Source organism: Capra hircus, chromosome 1 (assembly GCF_001704415.2).
Source record: "Capra hircus breed San Clemente chromosome 1, ASM170441v1, whole genome shotgun sequence".
Lineage (NCBI taxonomy): Eukaryota > Metazoa > Chordata > Mammalia > Artiodactyla > Bovidae > Capra > Capra hircus.
The window spans coordinates 111,533,369-111,560,336 of NC_030808.1; the positions used below are offsets into that span (position 1 = coordinate 111,533,369).

The 26,968-nt window shown below is 42.0% G+C and overlaps 1 non-coding gene across 1 annotated transcript in view; it reads left to right on the forward strand.

Moving 5' to 3' along the window:
• The window catches only part of LOC102184199, a 53,443-nt gene extending 27,222 nt beyond the window's left edge, over positions 1 to 26,221 (forward strand). The window contains exons 2-3 of the transcript XR_001918625.1: positions 15,168 to 15,286; positions 26,189 to 26,221. This is a non-coding gene — a transcript (uncharacterized LOC102184199). The remainder of the gene's footprint in view (positions 1 to 15,167; positions 15,287 to 26,188) is intronic.

Here is a 26,968-nt window from a genome sequence, read left to right on the forward strand (position 1 = left end):
CCCTTACAAAGTTTTTTGCGAACAGAAGTGTTAATATCTATCCTATATTGACGCTACCCTAATAGCTGGCTATTTAGTGTTCTATCTTTTCTGCATCATGAAAAATGATGCAATGAATATTTTCTCATGTATATATTTTTGTCTGTATTTTTAGTGACTTCTTTTTGATATATTTCCAGCAGCTGAATTACTGAACCAAAAGGTATGAACTCTTTGAAGCGCTGGATACATATTATATACTTGAAACCAGTCCTTTCAAATGAAGCATGGCCATGTCTTTGGAGAGTGATTGTATCTCACTGCTCAACTTAGCTCAGGGCATTTGCAGCTCCTGATTACTTTAAAGAAAAGAAAACAGATGGAGAACTTGGGGTTTAGTGATGTCCCCTGTGAGCCTTACAAAATGAACAAAGTACTCTTTTATTTCTTTCCCTGTGTGTACATAGCTGGGAGGGGGCTAGCTATGGAATTAGGCTGTTTGCAGAGCCCTGTGACAACCAGTTTGGCGGGGCTTGGAAACCCGTGGAAAGCGGGGGAGGGAGCTTACGAGGGGGGAGGGGAGGACAGTGAGATGCCCTCTGTGGAGTAGGGCCGCTCTGGCCTCGTCCCTCTGAGCCAGGCATCTGAGCTGCTTTAGAACCTCTTAGTCTAGACCTGGCCAGGGGACAGGAGCTGTGGCCCCTCCCACTCCATCCCTGCACTATGTAATTGTTTTGATTTTTTATTTATTTACTTTTTGGCCTCAAAATTAGTGGAGAAATGAGAGAAGCAGCACCTGTCTCTGAAATCGTACCTTTTAACTGGACTGAGTTGGAATTCTCAACCTTTAGGGAGACCTTGGTGTGGAAATTCCCAAAAGTGTTGTGCCAGAGGCTCTGAGGTGCAGGACGCAGTTTGGGGACCTTTTCCCTGCTGTCTTCCTGTTTCTCAGTGCTTCTCTTTCATGAATATTGCTGTCAGAGCCGATTAATTATGTCTTTTGTCCCTCAGCAAGGCTTAAGGAGAAGGAAATCATTCCTCCATATGAGTTAAAGGCTATACTAATGGGAATTAACTCTGTGGTTTCTCAGGGCTATTTTAATTTATAATTAAAGCTGTATGGCTGGGGATATTAGTGGGGGTTGGGAGTTGCCGACAGCCCTTACTAAGTAGAATATTAAGTTTGGAAGCTCGGAGAGAGCATCTCACTCATCACCACCCCTGTTTTGTTCCATAGATGAGGCAGTCTGAGCCCAGGGGAGGGAAGAGATTTACCTGACACTGTTTAGTCAGGATCAGCTGGGTTGGAACCCTGGCCTCCTGACAGCCAGTCAGACATTTTCCCATTGTTTCTCATGTCTTACTACATCTCATGAACTAGTTCCTCCTTTTCCAACAACAGGGTGTGTTTACACATTTTAATTTCTGGCTGTAGCCTTCTTCCCTGTTGTTAGCAATTTGGAAAACACATGAGCCCCTCAGACAGTTTTCACAATGCTTTCTGGCTCAAAAATTTGGCCTTGGTGTTTCTGAACTTGGTCCAAGTAGCTCACTCAGATATCATTGCAGTGAAACCTCCCACTATTTGATTCTCAAAGGACTGATACTTTTGCACTGATCCCCTCCAATCTGTATACTCAAAAAGGCTCCTGGATGGAGGGACAAGGTAGGTATTTTTTTAGTAAGTAATGTTTCATTTAGTCATCTCCTCCCTTTCTCCTGGCTCTTCTCCTTCACTGGCTGGCCCATAGTAGAGTTGGATTGAATGGTGGAGGTGGGAAGAATTAATCTTATTAATCATGGAGTAATACAACTCTAGGCTTTTTCATAGGGAATCAGAGATCGGGGAGGAAACAGCTGGATACAGTGTAAACTTGCGATTAGGTCCATGGCTTTGGGAAGTCGGAAGGCATGAATTTGCAACCTATTGTTTCCTATTAAGCGCTTTGAACTCATGCTTAATAATACATGACTTACAGGGCTGCCATAAAGATCACTTTTTAAAAAGATAAGATGTAAGTGGAAATATTGTATAAAACCATAAAGTGATTTACAAAATAATAAGTTTTTTAAGAAAAAAAGAATATAAAGGAATGGGAGTAGACGTGGTTAGTTTTTATGGAAGAGGCCCGGTGCCAGAGGAGAATGGGCTGTGATGTAGCAGTCACAGAAGATGAAGAGGTGGAGATAGTCAGTAATATAGTAACCAAATCCCTGTACTTAAAATATAAGTATACACAGAAACATAAATATATTCCGTTTCCCCAAAGTTCTCTTTTAACATTCTCCTGTTCCTTCTTTTCCTTTGGCACAGTGTTAGAACTGTTTACCATATATGAACCTTGAATGGTTTGCTTTTTATTAAGCCATTTAGTGGCTTTGAACATGTTTGTTGAGTTCCATAAAACTCATGTTAAAGCAGTAGTATAGATTTGCCTCACATGTAAAAATAGGTAAGGAAATTCTAAAGAAAAGATTTCAGGGTGTGCTCTGCTTAAATGCACTTCAAGGGGATTGACGGAATCCTTTACTACCGGAAGAAATAACTTGAATACAGCATATCCTTAGGGAAAGCCCAAGTAAATACGGAGTCATATTTTGAACCTTAGCGCCAGCTAAAAAGACTTGCCAAGGTCGCCCCGCCCCCCCTCCCCCACCCCCTGCCTGTGATTCAATTGTTAGAGGTGAAACCAGAATAGCGAGCTCATGACTGCCAGCCAGGTGTCCCTTGATACTTTGCTTTGCTGACATATTTCATCAGTCAGAACTCTTTGGATGCAAGTGACAGAAAACCAATGTGGCTTAAATAAAAGTAAACATAACATAGAAAAGAATGTACTGGCTCATTTACCTAAAAAGTACAGGAAGAGATCTGACTTCAGGTGTGCTTAAATGATATCAGTAGCACCAAGTTTCCCTTCATTCCTCTTGGTTGGATCCTGTCTCATAGATTTTTTTTTTTTTTTTTTTTTACCCTTGTAGTGGCAAGGAGTTCTAGGTTTCCAGGCTTCACAACTTCATAACCTCACAACTTTGAGTCCAACAGACAAGAAAGTTTCTCTTCAACAGTTCAAACAGACTTCCGTGACTGAGTCTCAGTGGTCCAGATTGGGTGATGTGCACCTCCTGCTTTATGGCCTGAGGGAGGTGGTGTTCTGAGTTGCCAGGCTTAGCCAGGCCCCCACCTGACTTGAGATGGAGCTGATACCAGCTGCATCTCAGGGACAGAACTTGGGAGAAGGCATTTCTTAGAGGACATCAGAGGAAGCAGAGGGACAACAGTGGATGGCTGTCACTGTGACTTTTTCTTAGGGCCTTTCTTTAAAATGAATGGGTGTTGGTATGAAAACTTTCTCTCTCTCTCTTTTTTTTTTTTTTTTTTGTGGAGTTTTAAAAGCGTTGACAGATGCTTCATAATCACAATAGTTTCTACTTTTCTTAATGAAAAATGTCCTTGAATTTCTAATGTTTCTTGGGCTTCCTTGCTGGCTTCAACATTAAAAGAAGTCTGCCTGCAGTGGGAGACACAGGGTTGATCCCTGGGTTGGAAGATCCCCTGAAGAAGGGAATGGCTACCCATCTAGGATTCTTGCCTGGAAAATTATCACGGACAGAGGAGCCTGATGGGCTACAGTCCATGAGGTTGCAAAAGAGTTGGATATGACTGAATGACTAACATTTACTTACCTTCTTGGTGGTGTTCTGCTTTCATAATTTTACGTTTGGCCCTGTAGTTGGACACCGGCAACTTTTGTCATGTACCTGCACATGGAACCTCTCCAGGATAGATCACATCCTGGGCCATAAATCTAAACTTGATAAAGTTCAAAAAAATTCGCAATCAATTCCAAGCAATCTTTTCTGACCATAATCATAAGATTCAGTCTTCAATTACAGGAGGAAAACTATTAAAAATCCAGACATATGGAGGTTGAAAACACAACTCTGAATAACCAACAAATCACAAGAAGAAATGCAAAAAAGAAATCAAAAATATGCTGAAAGCTAATGAAATATGAAAAACACAACACCCAAAACACTGTGGGACACTATAAAGGCAGTGCTAAGAGGAAAGTTCATAGCAACTACAGGCATACTCAAGAAACAAGAAAAGCTCAAATAATAACCTAACTCTGCAACTAAACACTAGAAAAGGAAGAGTTTGGAGAACCCCAGAGTGATTAGTGAAAGGAAGAAACTCTAAAAATTTAGGTGCAGAAATAAAGGCAAAAGAACCAAAAGAGGACCATATGGCAAAAATCAACAAAAGCCAAAAGCTGGGTTCTTTGAAAGGAAAATTAAAAGACAAAACCATGTAGCGAGCTCATCAAGAAGCAAGAGAGAGGAAAAATCGAAATCAATAAAATTAGAATGAAAATGGAGAGATCAAACAGAACACAATCATGAAATACAAAGGACATAAGAGACTACTATCAGATTGTATGCCCAATACAATGGACAACGTGGAAAATGGACATATTCTTAGAAAAGTACAATTTTCCAAAACTGAACCAGGAAGGAAATAGACTCCTAAAAGACGCCAGTCACAAAGCACGGAAATTGAAACGTAATTCAGAAATCTTCGAAGCAAACAAAAGCCGAAGGTCAGTACGCTCAGCAGCTGAATTCTAACCAAAAATTCGAGAAGAGCTAACACCTATCCTCCTCACCAGTCTTCCAGAAAATTGCAAAGGAGTAAAACTTCCAAACTGCATTCTAATGAGCCACCATCACGCTAGAACCAAAACCTACAAAGATGTCACAAAAAAGGAAAACTACAGGCCAGATACAACTGATGAACATAGATAGCAAAAAATCCTCAAACAAAGATTCTAGCAATCAGAATCCCCACAACCACATTAAAAAGATCATAACACATGACAGTGGCTTTATCCAAGATGGCAAGGATTCTTCCATATCCGCGAAATCGATCAACATTAATTCCCACGACAATTAAAAATTGAAAATAATAAACCGAATATGATATCTAATAGATCAGAGAAAGGCCTTTGACAATAATATCAACATCCATTTATGATAAACTCTCCAGAAAGGCAAGTGAATAGAAGAACATACCTCAACATAATAAGAAGCAATAATATGACAAAACCACAGCAAACATTTATCTCAATGGTGAAAAATTGAAAGCGATTCAACCGCCTAAGAGTCAGGAATCAAGAAAGGTGTCCACTTTTCACCGCACTATTCAACACTAGTTCTGGAAGTTTTGGCATCAGCAAGTCAGAGCATGAAAAAGAAATAAAGGAATCCGAAATTGAAAGAAGAAGAGAAACTCTCACTGTTTGCAGATGACATAATCCTCGTAGCAGTGGAAAACCCTAAAGACTCCACCAGAAATTACTAGAGCTAATCAATGAATATAGTAAGAGTTGCAGATATAAAAATCAACACACAGAATATCCTTGCATTCTATAGGTGTCGGGTGGGGCGGGAGTTGAGGGGCGAAAAACAAGCAGGTGGCGTGGTTGGATGCGCGGCGGCGGGGTGTGACACAATAATGGAGAAAGGTAGAAAAAGGAAATTAAGGAAATCAATTCATTACACGCATGCAGAACGAAAGGAAATAAAATACTTAGGAATATTATCTACCTATAGAGAAACTAAAAGGACCATATATAGAAACTATAGAAACACTGGAATGAAAGCAATCAAAGAGGACTATCTAAATAGATGGAAGACAATATACCATGTTCATGGATCGGACAAATCACTATAGGTGAAAATGAGTAACACGCCAAAGCGAATTTAAAATTAATGCAATCCCTGTCAAGCTACGCCAAGCCACATTTTCACGAGAACTAGACAAATATTTCAAGATTTGTAATGGAACACAAAAAACCCTCTGAATAGCCAAAGCAATCTGAGAAAGAAGAATGGGAACTGGAGGAATCAACTTCGCCTGACTTCAGGCTCATACTACAAAGCCACAGTCAGAACAGATATGGAGCTGGACAGAAGACAGACATATAGATGCAATGGAACAAAATATGAAAGCCCAGAGATAAATCCCACACACATGAGGTGGACACTTATCTCTTGACAAATGGAGGCAGATTATGTACAATGGGTAAAGACAATGACTCTTATGACAAGTGCTGATGCTGGGAAAACTGGTTCAGAGACTACTTGTAAAGAGAATGAAACTAGATCTATTTCTAAACACGTACACAAGTATGAAACTCGAAAATGGATGTTAAAGATCTAAGAATGGTAAGATAGAACTCCTTTAGGGAATTACTCACTAGAGGAAGGAAGCGAGGAAAAACCACTGGTCTCAGATATTAAATTCACAGGCGGACCTTTATGGACTCACCTCTCCAGAATTCTGGAAATAAAAGCAAAATAAACAAATGGGATCTAATTAAATAATAAGCTCTGTACACAAGGAAATAGCAATGTGAGCCAGCATTCTTCTGAATGGAGGAAAGGTAATTATCAATGAATGATCAAGACTTGACAAACAACTAAATCTCCAAAATATAAGACATAAGGCACTTCTGCAGCTCGAATTCCAGAAAATATAAACGACCCAAGTCAAAAGAATGGGCCATTCTAATTGGAAGATAAATTATATTTCTCCAAAGAAACATAGCGATAGGTAACAAACACATTGAAAAGTGACGCTAGATCGATACATCACTCTATTAAGAGAAAATGCAAATCAAAAACGCTACTGAATGAGGTATCCAACTTCATTCATACCAGTAGTCAGAATTGGCGTGCGATCCAAGATCTGTCCAGCCAAATAGAATGCTGGAGAGGGCTGGAGGAGGAAGGGAAACCCTCCTACACTGTTGGTGGGATGCAAACTAGTACAACCACTATGGAGAGCATTGTGGGATTCCTGTAAAAATTGCAAAATAGAATACCTTATGACCAGCAATCCCACTTCTGGGCATACACATGGAGGAAACCAGAATTGAAAGAGACACATGTACCCATAGTTTCATCGCAGCACTGTTTATAATCCAGGGACTGGAAACAACCTACGAATGTCCATCAAGCAGATGATGGATAAGAAACTGTGGTCACATATACACAATGGAGTATTTACCAGGCCGCTTTAAAAAGAATCATTGAGTCAGTTCGATGAGGATAGGGTGAAAACTTGGAGCCAATTTAAGCAGGAGTGAAGTAAGCCAGAAGAAAAACGACCAATTCGTATCACTAAACCACAAATATAAGGAGAATTTAGGAAGTGGACATGAGACCCTGTTATCAAGACAGGAAAAAGAACAGATGTGTATACCAGTACTTTTTTTGGACTCAGAGGGAGAGGCGAGAGGTGGGAGTGATTTGGGGAGAATGGAATTCTACACTGTATACTGTCATGTAAGAATTAGAATCGGCCAGTCCATGTCTGACCGTAGGTCACTTGCTTGGGCTGGTGCCATGGCGGATTGACCCAGAGAGAGTAGTTTGGGCAGGGAGGTGGGAGGGGTTGCATGGTTTGGGGAACGCAAGTGTAAGAATTAAAGAATTTGAGAATTTAAAAAAAAAATAAAAATTAAATAAAAAAAAAAAAAAAAAAAGATTCAATCTTGGAAATCATTCGATGAGATGGGATGAAAAAACTGGAGCCAATTAACCAGCAAGTGAAGTAAGCCCAGAAAGAAAAACAGCCAATACAGTCATACAATCACATATATATTGGAAAATTTAGGAAGATTGGCATGAACGACCCGGTATAGCAAGACAGATGTGGTATAACGGACTTTGACTCAGAGGGAGAGGGAGAGGGTGGACATTTGGGAAGAATGAGCTTCTAACATGTTATCTGGTCATGTAAGAATTGTCGCCAGTCCAGTGTCTGACGTAGGGTGTGCCTATTGCTTGGGCAGGTGGCATGGGATGACCCAGAGAGATGTTGTGTGGGAAGGGAGTAGTGGGAGGGGGTTTCATTGTATGCGGAACGCGTGTAAGAATTTAAGATTGTTAAATTAAAAAATAAATAAATAAATAAAAAGTTAAAAAAAAAAAAAAAAAGAAAAGCTTATCGCACCAGATAGTCATATTCAAAAGCAGAGACTTACCTGACCGACTAAGTCTGACTAGTGATGGCTAGGTTTTTCCAGTCAGTCTGTATGGATGTGACAGAGTTTGGACTGTGAAGAAGGCTGAGGCGAAGAATTGTGCTTTGAAGTGCTGGTTGCTTGGAGAAGCCTCTTGAGAAGCCCTTGGACTGTCAAGGAGATCAAGCCATGTCATTGCTGAGGAGATCAGCCTGGGATATTTCTTTGGAAGGGAAGAGCTAAAGCTGAAACTCCAGTACTTTGGCCACCCCATGGCGAAGGTTTGACTCACTGTTAAAGGACTCTGAGTGCTGGGAGGGATTGGGCGGCAGGTAGAAAGGGGGATGAGCGGAGGATGAGATGGGCTGGATGGCATCACTGAACTCATGGACGTGAAGGTCTGGGTGAATACTCGGGAGTTGGTGATGACCAGGGAGGCCTGGCATGATCTGCGAATTTCATGGTTGCAAAAGAGTGGACACGACTGAGCCACTTGAAACTGAATGATGAATCAAGTTTAACCAAGGCACTCAAGAAATAATTCAAATCTGCATTAAACGCATTCCAGAGAATAGAAACTGCATTTTTCAAGGCTATGTTATAACCTAATGTAAAAATTTGCAAGAAAGAGAGAAGTGGAAGGTATAGACAAGCTTAGAAATATAAGCATGTAACATCATATAAAACCCGAGCAGGCCAAATCCAGCAGTGTGTTAAAAGGTAATTACATGGTAAACGGAACTTTGGCTTAGATCTTGAGAATGCAGAGTTGATATATAGATTGGAAATTCATATTAACAGATAATGGAGAACTTCCCTGATGGCTCAGAGATGGTAAATAAAATACTGCCTGGCAAATGCCAGGAGACCAACAGGGTTTGGTATTCCGCCTGTGTTTGGGAATTGTTCCCTGTAGAAAGAGAATGCTTACCCACTCGATATTCTTGCTGGAGGAATTCCATGGGACAGAGAGCCTGGTTGGGCTACAGTCATTTGGGTTGCAAACAGTCGAGACACGACACATGAATATTAAATAGATAGAAAACATGTTAAAATGTTTCAATAAAATTATGCAAAAGCCTGTTCAGAAATCAGAATAGAGGGCAGTTTTCTTAACATAATAAAGATATTTTACAAATAACATATGGAAACAGTACACTTAATGAATAAATATAACATGTATTTTGTTTCTTGTTAAGATCTTACGCTAATGTCAATATTGCGTGTTTGATGGCTTTAATATCATACGTGTGTCTAATTTTTCACATGAGCATCATGAGCATTTTCCAGCTCCCTTACAAAGGTTTTTTGCGAACAAAGTAGTGTAAATATCTACCTAATATTGACGCTAACCGGCTAATAGCTTGCTAGTTTAGTGTTCTATCTTTTCTGCATCATGAAAAATTGATGCAATGAATATTTTCTCAATGTTATATATTTTTGTCTTGTATTTTTAGTGACTTCTATTTTGATATATTTCCAGCAACTGAATTATGAACCAAAAGGTATGAACCTCTTTTGAAGCGATGATACATATTATATACTTGAAACCAGTCCTTTCAAATGAAGATGGCCATGTGCTTTGAGGAGTGATGTGTATCTCACTGCTCAACTTAGCTCAGGGCAATTTGGCAGCTCCTGATTACCTTTAAAGAAAAGAAAACGATGGAGAAACTTGGGGTTTCAGTGAATGTCCCCCTGGAGCCTTACAAATGAACAAAGTACTCTTTTTATTTCTTTCCCCTGTGGTGTACAATAGCTTGGGAGGGGGCTAGCTATGGAGTTAGGCTGTTTCGCAAGCCCTGTGACAACCAGTTTTCGGCGCGGCTTGGAAACCGGTGGAATGCGGGAGGGAGCTGTACGAGGGGGGAGGGAGTAAGGAGATGAGATGCCCTCTGTGGAGTAAGCGGCCGCTCTGGCCTCGTCCTCTGAGCCAGGCCGATCTGAGCTGCTTTAGTACCTCTTATCTAGACGTTGGCACCAGGGGACAGGAGCTGTGACCCCTCGCCACTCCATCCCTCTGCACTATGTAATTGTTTTGATTTTTTATTTTTCATTTTAACTTTTTTGGCCCAAAATTAGTGGAGAAATGAGAGAAGCAGCACCTGTCTCTGAATCCGTACGCTTTAACTGGACACTGAGTTGGAATCTTCAAACCTTTAGGGAGACCTTGGTGTGAATTCGCCCAAAGTGTTGTGGCCCAGCAACGGCTCTGAGGGTGGCAGGACGCAGTGTTGGGACTTTTCCCTGCTTGTCTTCCTGTTTCTCTCAGGTGCTTTCTCTTTCATGAAGTATTTGCTGTCAGAGCGATTAATTATGTCTTTTGGTCCCTCAGCAAGGCTTTAAGGAGAAGGAAATCATTCCTGCCATAATAAGTTACAGGCTATACTAATGGGAAATTAACTCTGTGGTTTTCTCAGGCTATCTTTAATTTATAATTAAAGCTGTAATGGCTGGGATATTAGTCGGGTGGTTTGGGAGTTGCCCGACAGCCTTACTTAAGTAGAATATTGAAAGTTTGAAGCTTCGGAGAAGCACTCTCACTCAATCACCACCCTCTGTTTTGTTTCCAAGATGAGGCAGTCTGAGCCCAGGGAGGGCAATAACCTCAGATATGCAGATGACACAACCCTTATGGCAGAAAGTGAAGAGGAACTCAAAAGCCTCTTGATGAAAGTGAAAGTGGAGAGTGAAAAAGTTGGGTTAAAGCTCAACATTCAGAAAACGAAGATCATGGCATCTGGTCCCATCACTTCATGACAAATAGATGGGGAAACAGTGGCTGACTTTATGTTTTTGGTCTCCAAAATCACTGCAGATGGTGACTGCAGCCATGAAATTAAAAGACGCTTACGACTTGGAAGGTAAGTTATGACCAACCTAAACAGCATATTCAAAAGCAGAGACATTACTTTGCCGACTAAGGTCGTCTAGTCAAGGCTATTGCTTTTCCTGTGGTCATGTATGGATGTGAGAGTTGGACTATAAAGAAAGCTGACCGCTGAAGAATTGATGTTTTTGAACTGTGGTGTCAAGACTCTTGAGAGTCCCTCGGAGAGCAAGGAGATCCAACCAGTCTGTCCTAAAGGAGATCAGTCCTGGGTGTTCATTGGAAGGACTGATTTTGAAGATGAAACTCCAATACTTTGACCACCTGATGCGAAGAGCTGGCTCATTTGAAAGACTCTGATGCTGGGAGGTATTGGTGGCAGGAGGAGAAGGGGATGACAGAGGATGAGGTGATTGAACGGCATCACTGACTCAATGGAAATTAGTTTGGATGAACTCTGGAAGTTGGTGATGCACAGGAGGCCTGGCATGCCTACAGTTCATGGGGTTGGGAAGAGTCAAACATGACTAAGCAGTTGTACTGAACATGATTCCTGTCTGCATCCTTACTTAGCTTCTTTTATTTCTTGTTGCTGCTTTAGAGTTTTTGGAGGTGAGAGATTCTGAGTAGAGTTGATTATAATTTCTTATTCAAATCACAGACATAATTCTGTAGAAATATGTTTATTCATATGGCTAGAATGTCACAATATATTAGTAAGTTATCAAGTGAAAAAAAAAGGCTTCAAAAAATAGAATTTAGTTTTTGTTTTTTTTAAAAAAAGGACCACCGTGTCCATGGCAGTTGTCTTTGGCTGATAAGTGATACCACTATATAAGTTCTTTTTTGGGTTTTCTACTTGCTTCAAGCACTAAAAATGGATAAAAATAAATTGTTAAAGATAAATACACACATATAGACATTTTCTGTGACTTTCCTATCCACTAAAAAAAAATTTAGGTAATCCGTGTTTCAAAGGCAGAATTTAAAACTAGTTTTAATGAGTTGTTTCTTTAGGTGATATTCCTTAGTCACTGCCAATTATTAATTTTTTAATAAGGATTGGCGATTTAAATATTCTATAGAGTTCCAAATGTAATGTATATTAAGTAGCAAATATTAAATCAATGAAAGTTTATTTTAGTGGCAATTTTCACCCATTATGTTCACACAAATGGGATCACAAAACCCTCAAAAGACTCCTGGTTTGGGACTGCTGAGCCTGGAGTTCCTGCTAGCTTTCTTGAGGAGCTAGCAATGCGGTCTTGCAAGTTACACCTACTTTCTGAGCTACACCTACTTTCCTTCTGGCTACACTGCATGAGATTTGGGCACCCGGCCTCTGGCTCAGCTAATTCTGGTTGTGGCTAAGGTTGGCATTGTTGCATAGGGGTTGTTCCCCCTGCCTCTGCCCTACTGACTCCATTCATTACCTCCGCCTCCGTTACCTCTCAATTTTGAAATCATTTGCTCTGACTCTGGAAGCCAGAGCGGGCACTTCCTTCAGTCTCAGGCTGGAGGGAATTCAGGAAGTGGGGTGTATGACGAAGGCGTCACTTGTGTTTACCGAGGGCCTGTAGTGTGTGCACAACTCAGAGGCAGCTTACTGTCTGCTCTGCAGCAGCAAACAGATGCCAGGGGAGGTAAGACATGCCAGTAATTAACCAAAATAGGGGACACACAGCCTGGTGACAGTAGTGTTCAATTCCTTATCTTTGTGTTCTTGTTTAATCATTTAAACTGAGTCCCCTCCTCTTTAAAAACACCTACCAGCAGAGCGCGTCATCCAAACATACAACTTTAAGTCCCGCTGCTACTCAGAAGTAGCAGCAGAAGTGAGTCACTCACTCCAAGGTCCTCATCTCTGCCTTCATCTGATTAAAAGGAAGGGCCAAATGAGGGTCAGGTATGTGTGTGTATGTTTTAACTATGTACAAATATGCCTTAGTTTTTTTCATCTTCCCATCCCACTAATCTTTCTTGGATTAAAAATGAACAGAGAGAGCAAAATAAAGACTGGAATAAAAAATGAAAAAGAATAAAAGAATAAAATAAAAATAAAGAATAAAAACCCAAATCATAAGATCAAGTTAGTAAGGAAAAATTAGCATGAATACAGGCAGAGCTCTCCTTAATTCTGGATAACCTAAAATATTTCTAATATAAATCATGAATATACTTTTGTAGGAAATAGTTATTACTGGTATTACGGAAAAGTGTTTTCTAGTTCATAAAAAAAAAAGGTATTCTTATGAAAAACATAGTATATACATATATGCAAAATTGAATACATGGATATATATAGAAATGAATATGCTGTGCTTAGTTGCTTCAGTCGTGTCCAAAACTTTGTAATTCCGTGAACTGTGTCATGCCAGGCAGGCTTCTCTGTCCATGGGGATTCTCCAGGTAAGAATACTGGAGTGGGTTGCCATGCCCTCCTCCAGCGGACCTTCCCAACTCAGGGATCAAACCCAGGTCACCCTCATAGGCAGGATTTCTTTACCATCTGAGCCACCAGGGAAGCCCCAAAATGAATATATGTATAAATAAGTAAATGCATAAAAAGACTGAAAGGACGCACACCAAACCCAAAGTTATCATTCCAGGAAAGGGACATTAAATGAGGCAAGTGGGGATTTTGGATGAAAATATTTTTAATGTATTTCAGTATTGAGTTTAAAAAAAATTGGTGAGTATAGCTAACTATATAACTAGAATACTTTAAAAAAAATCTTTGTAGTATGGCATATTGGGTGGGGAGAGGGCAGGGAGGGTTGTTTCTATAATCATTTGTTTTCTGTCCTATTTTACAGTTGGTTGCATGGGTGATTTTATCTTGGTGGGATGGGACTCATCTTCAGCCTGAAGGAGTGGGAGAAGCAGCCAGGTTTAGCCAAGTGTCTGTGTGCTTAGTCCCTCAGTTGTGCCCGGCTCTTTGTGACCCTTTGGACTGTAGCTGGCCAGGCTCCTCTGTCCCTGGGATTTTTCAGGCAAGAATACTGGAGTGGATTGCCATTTTTCTCCTCCAGGGGATCTTCCCAACCCAGGAATCGAACTCTTGTCTCCTGCATTACAGGCAGATTCTTTACCCGCTGAGTCTTTACAGAAGTCAGGTGGGGGTGAGGTTAGAGGAAGTGGGGGAGTTAGGAGGAGAAAATCATTTGCTCTGACTCTGGAAGCCAGAGCGGGCACTTCCCCCTAGAGCCAGAGAAAAAGGTGAGTGAGGTTGTGGTTAGGGGAGGGAGGAAGAGTGAACATCGGGAGCCAAGGAGAAGCGCTGGCAAGAGCTTTAGGAGCCTCTACTAGTTGTGGTTCCATTAATGAATAGGCGCAGCTCTGCTCGTTTATTTTCATCAGCACTTACTGACTGCCTTTACAAAAGTCTAGATTGCTTTAATAGGACAGATGACAAACTGTTACCCACCTGTGGGTTTTCCTTCGTGCCAGCCTTGCTTGGTTTTCCCTGGCTTTATTTTGTGATCAGAAAAGGAGTTGGGATTCTGAAAAGTTGCTTTCACCAAATGCTGGGAACAAAGGGAACCTTGTTATGCACACAGCTTTTGGAGGCGTTTAATTCATCAGCTCGGATCTCTGCCTTTCAAGTCCTTGCTCTGGTTAGCACTGTGTTTCTCTGTCTGTGGAGGGGCAAACCTTCTGGAGAAGCCAGACCCACTGCTTGTGTACTCGGCTTTGGTTATACAAGTAAGCTCAGTCTGGTCAGAGGCAGGCCCTAGTGGTCTTAAGTGGCACCCATAGTGAGTCCAGAAGAGGGAGACGAGCTTTGTTACTGTTTGCCTGACCCCTGGCTACATGGACACGTTACAATTTCTAAGATCTCCATGGGTGGATCATAAATGTAGTCCTCCAGAGTGGTGGTGACTTAAAAAGTTGGGGAACTGGGAATGACAGTCACCCTTCTGTTATCACCTTCCCTCCTGCAGTTGAGCTTTCCTGAAAAGCGACCAGCACGGGCTGGTTTGAGTCCTGGCTGAGTGGGCGAGGCCTGGAGCACAGAAACCAGTCTTGAAACTTGTTCCCTGGTGGTGGATTGGTTTTCCCCCAGGACAGCGGTAACTTTGAGCCCTGTAAAGGCGCTATTAGAAAAAGCTCCAGCGGTGGTGTGTTAAAGGACCTTCTGCTGGGTGGGAAAACTTTGGGGGAATTTCTTGGGGCACTGGGGGGTACCAGCTCCCCCTGTGGAGGAGGCGGGAGCCCTGTGTGCTGTCCCCAAAGCCCTGGGGACTGGAAAGCATCAGGCGGCCAGTGTGGGCATGTGGCTGCCGCTTTCTTCATTTTTTGTCTCCTTCTGTTTCCCTTGACAGGGCAATTTGGTTTTGATGCTGTGCCAGCAATCTTCTGACAATGAGTTACTGGAACTTGGAGAAAAGGAACTGTGTGCAGTACCGCAGGCATTTTCTGGTGGACAACAGTCTGTTTCATGGTGAGTTGCCTTTTCTGCTCCTGTAGTTGGATCTTTTGTTTCTCACAGCACTTTTATTCCAGCACTCCGGATGCAAATGTGGTATAATTATTGGGTTGAACCAAGAGCTTGAGTTAACTTGCTGATGAAAAATTACCCAAGAAGCCCCACAGGACTCCTTGCCCACAGTTGGAATCGGCATGCCTCACCTCAACAACCATAACCGCATCGTCACTTTCTACGTTGAAAGTTAGTTTATGTCAGGGCCTTTCCTCCTCTTCCATGCTATCAACTCTAGTCATAATCCTTCCTCTCTGATGTTTGAAATTTGAGGGGCTAGACCCACAGGTAGTATTCAGTTAATATTGGTGGATCATCAATCAGCCTGGTGTGTGCGTTCCATCAGGTACCGTACAAAACAAAACAGGTCATGGCATGTAACCGTAACAGGGTGGACGAGTGCAGCTGTAAATCAGAATGGTCAGCATTAGTCATTTTCATGTAACAGGGTGGACAAGTGCGGCTATAAATCAGAATGGTCAACATTAGTCATTTTCATGTAACAGGGTGGACAAGTGCGGCTATAAATCAGAATGGTCAACATTAGTCATTTTCATGACAAACTAGGATGAATTGCCATTACCCTGCTGCTGTATTTGTCTTACGATAGACAGTTAGGGGTAAGCTCTGTCAATCCTGATATCAGGATTCCTTTGGGTGAAATTGACTCAAGAGACGCGTGTGTTGGCGGGATTTTGGGAGTGATCTCCATCAAGAGCTAGTGGAACTGTAGTGAGAAGAGAGATTTCATGAGTAGAGTGCTGCTGAACAGAATCCTTAACCTAACCTGCCTTCTACTTTGTCAGTTTGGTTTTTCTTCCTCAAGTTAGTGCAGACATAATGTTTTTTATTGCCTTAGATTAACTTCAAGATAAACTTAACTCTACTTTGTCAAAGCATGCTTTGCCATGTTTTTTTCACATTCATTATACCACCTTGCTATGGAACTTTGCTCGATAGCTGCTAAGTCACTTCAGTCGTGTCCGACTCTGTGAGACCCCATAGACGTCAGCCCACCAGGCTCCCCCGTCCCTGGGATCCTCCAGGCAAGAACACTGGAGTGGGTTGCCATTTCCTTCTCCAATGCATGAAAGTGAAAAGTGAAAGTGAAGTCACTCAGTCGTGTCCGACTCTTAGCGACTCCAAGGACTGCAGCCTACAGGCTCCTCCACCCATGGGATTTCCCAGGCAAGAGTACTGGAGTGGGGTGCCATTGCCTTGGATGCCATCATTTACAGGTCAAGAAAGGGAGGAAGAGAGGAAAAGACCAGCCCAAGTTGGCATAACCAGTTATTAGCAAAGTCATAGCTAATATTTTAGCCTCTACCAAAGGCTGACTCTCCCTCAGCATGGTATCAGTGAAGACCTCTTAGCAAAGGAGATGAAAATATTGTAACTTAACTCTTTGGCACTGAGTTCTGTTTTGTTTTCCTGTGAGCCTCATCTAAGGACCCTGTTCCTAGCTTCATCTCTCACACAGTGTTTGCTGTTAAAAATTTACAAATTTGTTTGCTGTTACAAAGTGTGGTTGGTGTTTTCTGTTACAAATTTACTTGTAATAAAAAAATATGATAATCAAGGAAACACAGGAGTTAGAAAAATTGTATTCTTTTTCCAAGTTTTGTGCCGGTTTTGAAAAAGTTCAGGTTTTATTCATTTGTTATTTTAGAATACGTTTGTCTAGACATCTAAAGGCTATAACAACTTAAAACAATTTTCTATGTATTTTTATAGTTGTGTTACCACTGAGTGAATTACCGTATTGCTGGTAGTTATGCTGATGGCTTGAGAAACACAGTCCTACTGAATCCTTTTAACACCTTTGCCATAGTTATTATTCATCCCACTTTATGGATGGGGAAAGAGGTTTGTGGACCGTTGCAAAGTGGTGACCTAAAATCAAATTCATATCTGCTTAACTCCAGAACCCCACTGTTTTCTTCCAGGCTCCATCTCCATTTTAATAGAGCAATTAACACTGAGAGGTTGAAGTTCTATTCAGCAGTGTGTGCTCCGCTATTAACTAACCATATCTGATCTTGACCAAGTTATATAATCCTTCAGATCTCAGTTTTCTCCTCTGTGAAATGAGTGTGCCGTTCTCCATAATTTTTTAGGTTCTTTCCAGTTCTAGGCTCCAAGATTCCATTGAAGTATTTCTGAGGATTACACTTTGTGTTCCGTGAGCTGTCTTGTCTCTAAACGTAAAATACACAAGGGGGCAGCAGAATACTTAAAATATGAGTTGGTTCCTTCTTACATTGACGAATTACTCTTTTGAGAGGATTTAGAGATAGCAAATCTTCTCAAGATTAAAAGGATTAAAACCAATTAGAGTTATGTTTGCTTCATTTATAGTAAAGGAGTAGCCTTAAGTATTTCTGATAGTATAAAGTATCATTTTGGATCTCTGTGCCAAAGGCTGTGTAATTCAGGAAAGTATGATGCTTTTGCTCTTGCTGTACATTTACTTCTGCAGAAAAGTAATGCCTGTGAAGACAGAAGTTTATTTAACTTAATGAGAATTGTGAGGATTCTTAGTATATTTTAAGCCAAGGGAGCACTAGTGATATCATTTTTATAGAGAATGTCTGAACATTTCTGAGAAAAGACAGGGGACAGGATGTGTTGAGTTAGAAAGGTCAGATTTCTTTTAGAGGAGCTTCTCCAGGTCTGCTGGTAACTCTCCTTACAAAACCAAGGCAAACAAAAAGAAACAAAACCCCATTCATTATAAACAGAAAAGAACCATTTCCTCTGCAAGATAATAGACTTTTAGAATATGCATACTTAAGTAGTATTCCCAGGAGAAAAGAACCACTTTAAAATGAGGACTAGGTGGGCTGCCCTGGTGGCTCAGTGATAAAAACTCCATCCTTGAATGATGGAGATCTAGGTTGGGAAGACCTCCTGGAGGAGGGCATGGCAACCCACTCCAGTATTCTTGCTAGGAAAATCCCGTGGATGGAGAAGCCTGGCAGGCTATGGTTCATGGGGTCGCAAAGAGTGCGATACGACTAAAGCCACTCAGTTCAGTTCAGTAGCTCAGTCGTGTCCAGCTCTTTGTAACTCCATGGACTGCGGCTTGCCAAGGCTTCCCTGTTCATCACCAACTGCCGGAGCTCACTCAGATTCATATCCATCCAGTTAGTGATGCCATCCAACCATCTCATTCTCTGGCATCCCCTTCTCCTCCTGCCCTCAATCTTTCCCAGCATCAGGGTCTTTTCCAGTGAGTCAGTCCTTCGCATCAGGCAGCCAAAATATTGGAGTTTCAGCATCAGGCCTTCCAGTGAATATTCAGGACTGATTTCCTTTAGGATTCGACTGGTTTGATCTCCTTGCAGTCCAAGGGACTCGCAAGAGCCTTCTCCAACACCACAGTTCAAAAGTATCAGTTCTTTGGCACTCAGCTTTCTTTATGGTTCAACTCTCACATCCATACATGACTACTGCAAAAACCATAGCTTTGACAAGACGGACATTTGTTGGCAAAGTAATGTCTCTGCTTTTTAATATACTGTCTAGGTTTGTCATAGCTTTTCTTCCAAGGAGTAAGCGTCTTTTTATTTCATGGCTGCAGTCACCATCTGTGATTTTGGAGCCCAAGAAAATAAAGTCTGTCACTGTTTCCATTGTTTTCCCATCTATTTGCCATGAAATGATGGGACTGGATGCCATGATCTTCATTGTTTGAATGTTGAATTTTAAGCCAACTTTTTCACTCTCCTCTTTCACTTTCATCAAGAGGCTCTTCAGTTCCTCTTCACTTTCTGCCATAAGGGTGTTGTCATCTGCATATCTGAGGTTATTGATATTTCTCCCGACAATCTTGATTCTAACTTGAGTTTCATCCAGCCTGTCATTTTGCATGATGTACTCTGCATATAAGTTAAATAAGCAGGGTGACAATATACAGCCTTGACGTACTCCTCTCTCAATTTAGAACCAGTCCATTGTTCCATGTCTGGTTCTAACTGTTGCTTCTTGACCTGCATACAGATTTCTCAGGAGGCAGGTTAGGTAGTCTGGTATTCCCATCTCTTTCAGATTTTCCAAAGTTTGTTGTGATCCACACAGTCAAAGGCTTTGGCATAGTCAATAAAACAGAGGTAGATGTTTTCCTAGAACTCTCTAAAGCCACTGAGCACCTGCAAGCTCTCACATAGCTTTGGTTCAGTTCAGTTTAGTCGCTCAGTCATGTCTGACTCTTTGCAGTCTCATGAATTGCAGCATGCCAGGCCTCCCTGTCTATCATCAACTCCCAGAGTTCACTCAAACTCACGTCCATCAAGTCGGTGATGCCATCCAGCCATCTCATCCTCTGTCATCCTCTTCTCCTCCTGCCCCCAATCCCTCCCAGCAGCAGAGTCTTTTCCAATGAGTCAACTCTTCGCATGAGGTGGCCAAAGTACTGGAGTTTCAGCTTTAGCATCATTCCTTCCAAAGAAATCCCAGGGCTGATCTCCTTCAGAATGGACTGGTTGGATCTCCTTGCAGTCCAAGGGACTCTCAAGAGTCTTCTCCAACACCACAGTTCAAAAGCATCAATTCTTCAGCACTCAGCCTTCTTCACAGTCCAACTCTCACATCTATACATGACCACTGGAATAACCATAGCCTTGACTAGAAGACCTTTGTTGGCAAAGTAATGTCTCTGTTTTTGAATATGACATCTAGGTTGATCACATAGCTTACAGGTGGGTTATAGAGGTCAATAAAAGTAAAAATAAAAATGTAACATTTGTATACTGCTTCACAGTTCATAAAGTGCATTCATAGCCTCCTTTTCTGAATATAGAGGAAGTGAGTTCTCATTGGAACAGTGTAGAAAATTACCCACAATCCCACAAACCAAAGAGTAACACTAACCTTCAGTTTCTGTCCAGTCTTTTATCTTTTCTCATTTTTGCAACAATCCTGCTCTAGGAATAGAATATTTGGAACAGGTAGGAAATGGTGGGTGCTGGCTAACAGTAATGAGCTGGTTGAATTGACTTAATTCTGTGTCAGTGAGGAGAAGACCTCTGGTAGGAATTATGATGAGGTTTTTGTTTTTGTTTTTGTTTTTTTTATTTCCCACTTGTCTGTCTTTTGCCCCGACTTTTAGTGAGTCTATTGAATCCAAAGGGATTATAAGCCTATCAAAGAAGCCAGTTGCTAGAGGCTTTTTCTAGTTGGATTTTGTTTCTAATTTGTTTGATATAGAGAAAGAACTTGGGCAAAGAATAATTTATATAGTATGAACCTTGCTTTAATGGCTTATATTTTCGTAAATTGTTCTCATTTGAAAATGACCTGTATCCTCAGCTCTTTCTCTTGGCTGTTGTGAATTGCTTCATTTTTTTCTGACTTGGGACACAGATTCTTAAACCAATTGTCAGTATATTTGCTATTTAACATATATAATTTCTAATGCACATAAGCTTTTTCAAACATTTGAGTTTCTCCAAGTCACCTTGGAGGTGACTTAATTTTTATTTCTAGCATTGTTTGTTATAATTGTGATATTGGAAAAGCAACATAAGTAGGATTCTTATTTGACTGTAAAATTTGTAGTTACCTTTGCACTGGCAAAAAGCAGCATGTCCCTTTGGGTGGAGGTGGTGGGGGGTTGGGATGTGTGTCTGTGTGTGTATGTGTTCCTAAGTCCTTCCTGACCATAGAGAGACCAGTAGCAAGGACTGACAGATTTTTAGGACAAATGTCATTTATTCACAGAAGAAGAGTGGAGAGATTTACCTTACTGGAATTCCATCCTGTCAGATCCTGCCAGGTAAATATGTAAGGAGAATGAAGTTATACAGAAGTGAATTAGGGTTCTTATTAATTTAGACCAGTTTATTAGCAAGTTATGACTTAAGCAGCCTGCCTGCTTTAGGGGTTTTGGGGGCATTACTACCTTTTTTTTTTTTTTATTAGAGTGTCATCGCTTTACTGAGTCAAAGCCTGGCTTTTCCAGCCAATGACTGTTATAAACATTCTCTTCTGGGTCCAGAAAAATACCAGTGCATAGAGAATATCTATTAATGCAATGATAGTCAAGATATTGTGGGCATCATTAAGATCAAAAGTATTATTTCTTGGAGAGGAACACTGCTACTGCTAAGTCGCTTCAGTTGTGTCCAACTCTGTGCGACCCCATAGATGGCATCCCACCAGGGTCCACCGTCCCTGGGATTCTCCAGGCAAGAACACTGGAGTGGGTTGCCATTTCCTTCTCCAATGCATGAAAGTGAAAAGTGAAAGTGAAGTCGCTCAGTTGTGTCCGCCTCTTTGCGACCCCATGGACTGCAGCCCACCAGGCTCCTCTGCTCATGGGATTTCCCAGGCAAGAGTACTGGAGTGGGGTGCCATTGCCTTCTCCAAGAGAGGAACACTACATGGAAAAAATTTCAAAGACAAATTGAGACAAAGAGTTAAAAAGGCCTTAAAGGAGAGAATGTATAATATATATACATGTTATAAATTTAATAGAACTAATTTTGGAAGCAGCTTTGCCCAGTGGATTCCTCTTTAGCCCCATACTCAGGTAGAAAGCTTGGAGGACAGGTCTGTGATGTTAAGGGCATCTTGCAAATAGCCAGAGGCAGTGAGGGCTCAGCAAAGAGATCGAGGCCTCTTGCAGGGGTCACCCTCCCACTGGGTTGCTGTGAACTTTGTGCTTTGGACGAAGTTTCCATATCAGCAAATGCTGCTATTTAGGACAGATGACCTCCAAATGTCTTCCTAAGTGTTAAAATGTCAAGAAATGCTTGTTTTCCCACCTCTCCTCCTCAGGCCACTTTTAAATAGAGGCTGTTTAAGGAATTTGCTATTAATTAACTGACCATTATCTACTCAATAGACATGAGTTTGAGCAGATTCCGGGAGATGGTGAGGGACAGGGAAACCTGGCGTGCTGCAGTCCATGGAGTTGCAAAGAGCTGGACATGACCGAACAGCAGCAACCAGCCGAATTGGCCTATGTACTTATTCCTCGCTTGAGACAAGTTAGAGTTCGCCATTCAGGCCTTAACAAACGTATACACTTGTGCGTAGTTAGACATAAACTTTATTGTGAGCTGGTGAGGCAGACTTACTTTATAACCTTTTGATCACATGATGTTCTTCCTTCATCTCTTGGAGACAGAGAAAATTCTCAAAACCTCAGTGAAATGCTTTTTATACCAAAATTCAAAATTCATTATTTTTACTCCTCTTCCCCTCTTTTTTCTTTCTTTCTTTCTCATGATGGGGATTCCATTTATAACTTGTTTATTGAGCATTCTCAATTTATTGTAGCATATACACAAATTTGTTTTATTTTTCACCAATTACTAAAACAGCTTTCCTGGTGGCTCAGATGGTAAAGAACCTGCCTGCAATGCAGGAGACCTGGGTTTGATCCCTGGGTTGGGAAGATCCCCTGGAGAAAGGAATGAGAACCCACTCCAGTATTCTTGCCTGGGAAATCCCATGGACAGAGGAGCCTGGTGGGCTACTGACCATGGAATCACAACGAGCTGGACACGACTGAGCGACTAACACTAACATGCACAAAATTGTTCTATTTTTCACCAATTACTACTTTGAAAAATAATCTTTGCAACATCTTGGGCAAATTCTATTAATACTTTTTGGCTGCTTTTGGTTATTGAGGTACTGTGTGCTCATACGTGCTTAGTTGCTCCTGACTGTTTGTGACCCTATAGACTGTAGCCTGCCAGGCTGCTCTGTCCGTGAATTTCTCCAGGCAAGAATACTGGAGTGGGTTCCATTTCCTACTCCGAGGGATCTTCCTGACCCAGGGATTGAACCCAAGTCTCCTGTATCTCCTGCATTGGCAGGTGGGTTCTTTACCACTGTGCCACCTGGGAAGCCTAGTTGAGGTCTAGTCAAGTTTGAAATGTTAAAGTCAAACTCATTTAAATCCTGTCTCCTGCCTTACTCCTGGCTCGGGGCTGAGGGTGGGCATTCTTCTGGCCCTGCTATAGTTCTTCCCCTTGAAGAAGAATTCAAAATCCTCAGATTTTGGTATTAGGAAGAGAGATGGGGGAAGCAAAGGCCTTGGAGCCACACAGCAGCCCGTTTCTCATTGGTGGTGAGATGATCAAGCCTCTGGTTCCATCTTCTGTGAATACTTGGTTTCACCCTGACCCCTCTGTCACCTAGGACTCTGCAAAGAGGACCTGCTGTCTCCCTTCAGGCCCACCCAATGTCCATTTCTAATTTCCTCTAGCTGAGGCCTGGCTTCCCTTGCCCTGAGGACTCTTGGTGAGGGGGTGCGAGTGACTGCCTGGTCCCTGCCCCTTTTCTTAGCTCCATGTTTCTGCGCATGGATTTCTGTGGGCCCTGGAGGATGGGCCAGGTATGAAGTTGCTCCTGTCCTTCTCCCAGACCTGCTGATCTCTGACTCTGTCTCTTCTTACACTGTTATGGGTGCTACCCCCACAAGCCTTAGGAAGCCTCTCTGAATTATCTGACTTTTTCATAGAGACATTACTTTGCCAACAAGGGTCCGTCTAGTCAAAGCTATAGTTTTTCCGGTAGTCATGTATGGATGTGAGAGTTGGACTATAAAGAAAGCTGAATGCCAAAGAATTGATGATTTTGAACTGTGGTTTTGGACTACAAGGAGATCAAACCAGTCTATCCTAAAGGAAATCAGTCCTAAAAATTCATTGGAAGGCCTGATGCTGAAGCTGAAACTCCAATACTTTGGCCGCCTGATGCGAAGAACTGACTCACTGGAAAAGACCCTGATGCTGAGAAAGATTGAGGGCAAGACGAGAAGGGGATGCCAGAGAATGAGATGGTTGGATGGCATCACTAACTGGATGGATATGAGTCTGAGCAAGCTCCCGGAGTTGGTGATGGACAGGGAAGCCTGGCATGCTGCAGCCCATGGGGTAGCAAGGAGTCAGACATGACTGAGTGACTTAACTGAAATGAGCTCTTCCCCAGCTTATCTCTGGGAATGACTGGTGCTCTGATTTTAATTCTCAGAGTACTGTCTGTGCTATTCCATATGCCTCTTGCCTGGAAAATCCCATGGACAGAGGAGCCTGGAAGGCTGCAGTCCATGGGGTCGCTGAGGGTCTGACACGATGGAATGACTTCGCTTTCACGCATTGCAGAAGGACATGGCAACCCACGCCAGTGTTCTTGGCTGGAGAATCCCAGGGACAGGGGAGCCTGGAGTCGGACACGACTGAAGCGACTTAGCAGCAGCAGCAGCAGGCTGTACATGTAATAGGGAGTCAGGTCATGTGATTTTGAATAGATGGAATCCCACCCTCCTTACCCCTGGCAGTTCTCCTTGGTCCTCTCTAGAGCCATGTCAGGCCAGTCTGTGTCCACTAACATTTTGGATTCAAGTGATGTCCTTTTCCCAAAGGTACTGGTGTTCTTTATTGTGCTTGCTTCTTGCAAGATTGTGTATCTGGACTAATCAGAACCAAACAATGATCAGATTTATAAAAATCTGTGGTGAGATGTCTCAGCCTCTTTTCCCCATTGGGAATCTGATTCCGTGGGCTTCTTGTGGGGGTGGTGACTGGACCCACTGTGTTCTCTTTTGTCATGCTTTCTGTGTCAAGGTCATTCACATTCTGTAATGATGGAGAGCATGAAAAGACCCAGGTGGAGTGTGTACGAAAATGGCAAATTGAAGATCTGGACACCTTGGGAAGCCCTGGTGGATGAGAAGTGAACAGTGTTCAGTCTTTGAAGCTTTAGTTGTTGTCTGCACTGAGCCTGTTGGGTTAAGTGATATCCTTGGCTGGCCTTTCCCGATAATCTCTCAAATTCTCTCAAACCTCTGGTCACTGGGAGTCCAGCCAAGCAGGACTGATTGTTTTATTCCTTTATGCTTGGGAATACCAGTTTTCCACTTCCTAAGTTAGAAAGAAATATCTAATAAACAGTCAACTTTAACTTCTGATTTGCAGACTTCTCACGTTTTAAATGGTTACTTATGAGAATTATGTCCCTTTAGACCTGTCTTACAAATTTAAGCCTTTGTTCTTTCAGCTGCATTTCCATAATTATAATTAATTTTCCTTTGCTGTCTCATCTTCCCCATTGTCTTTCCTATTCTGTGCCTAATGTATGCACAGAGATTGATGTCTTTCCACAAGTAGATTCAGGGTTCTTCCTGGGCAGCATAATTATTTAATTTAGTTATACAAAAGATCCATATTTTTTTTCTTTGACCAAAGTAATAATTATTAGTGATTGTATTTATAATCACAAACAAAGATTGAAAATTCCAGTTTGGTCCTTTACTCTGTGTACATGAAAAGTCATCCAATTGACTGGTGATAGTTTATATGTTTTTTAGGGCTCATTCCTTGAAGCAGGTATGTTTGGGGTTGTTTTAAGTGCAAACTGTTGATTTCAAAGGGATATTCAGATTTTTTAAAAATTGGAAGCCCATAACCTAGTGTATTTTTCACCCACTCTTGTAGCTTTTCCCATCTCTACATCCATAGCTCCCATCAGTGTGTCCCTGGCTTAGATGGCTCCTCTTCTGCACCACGCTCAGATGTCTATCTTCCTACCTGACAGCTCCACTGATGCCTGCCAGTCCTCAGACTCAGTATGTCTGGAGCAAAATTGCCTCTTTCCACATTCAGAAAACAAAGATCATGGCATCCGGTCCCATCATTTCATGGGAAATAGATGGGGAAACAGTGGAAACAGTGTCAGACTTTATTTTTTTGGGCTCCAGAATCACTGCAGATGGTGACCGCAGCCATGAAATTAAAAGACGCTTACTCCTTGGAAGAAAAGTTATGACCAACCTAGATAGCATATTCAAAAGCAGAGACATTACTTTGCCGACTAAGGTCCGTCTAATCAAGGCTATGGTTTTTCCAGTGGTCATGTATGGATGTGAGAGTTGGCCTGTGAAGAAGGCTGAGCACCGAAGAATTGATGTGTTTGAACTGTGGTGTTGGAGAAGACTCTTGAGAGTCCCTTGGACTGCAGGGAGATTCAACCAGTCCATTCTGAAAGAGATCAGCCCTGGGTGTTCTTTGGAAGGAATGATGCTGAAGCTGAAACTCCAGTACTTTGGCCACCTCATGCGAAGAGTTGACTCATTGGAAAAGACTCTGATACTGGGAGGGATTGGGGGCAGGAGGAGAAGGGGACAACTGAGGATGAGATGGCTGGATGGCACCACTGTCTTGATGGACATGAGTCTGAGTGAACTCTGGGAGTTGGTGATGGACAGGGAAGCCTGGTGTGCTGCATTCATGGGATCGCAAAGAGTCAGACATGACTGAGCGACTGAACTGAACACCGGTACCTGACTGCCTTGCCAGTCTTCTCTTGCTTCCCCTGCTTCTTTGTACCACAGCTATGCTGACTTTTGCATTCCTTGCCTACAAAATTAACTCCTGCTTTCCTTGGCTGGCTGCCACCCACCCTTCAGAGCCCGGATTAAGGGTCCTCTCCAGAGATGTTTATACTGACTTCCCAGACCAGATCACTTCCCCTTTTATGTTACCCTATCATCCCGTATTGCTGCCTCATAAGTAAAACAGTGTTGTGATAACCAGTTTAATTTCTGTCCTCCTTGTATTCTAACTCCCAGGTAACAGAGACTCTTGTGACTTGTATCTCCAGTGCACATAGAGTGGCATTGGATGTGCA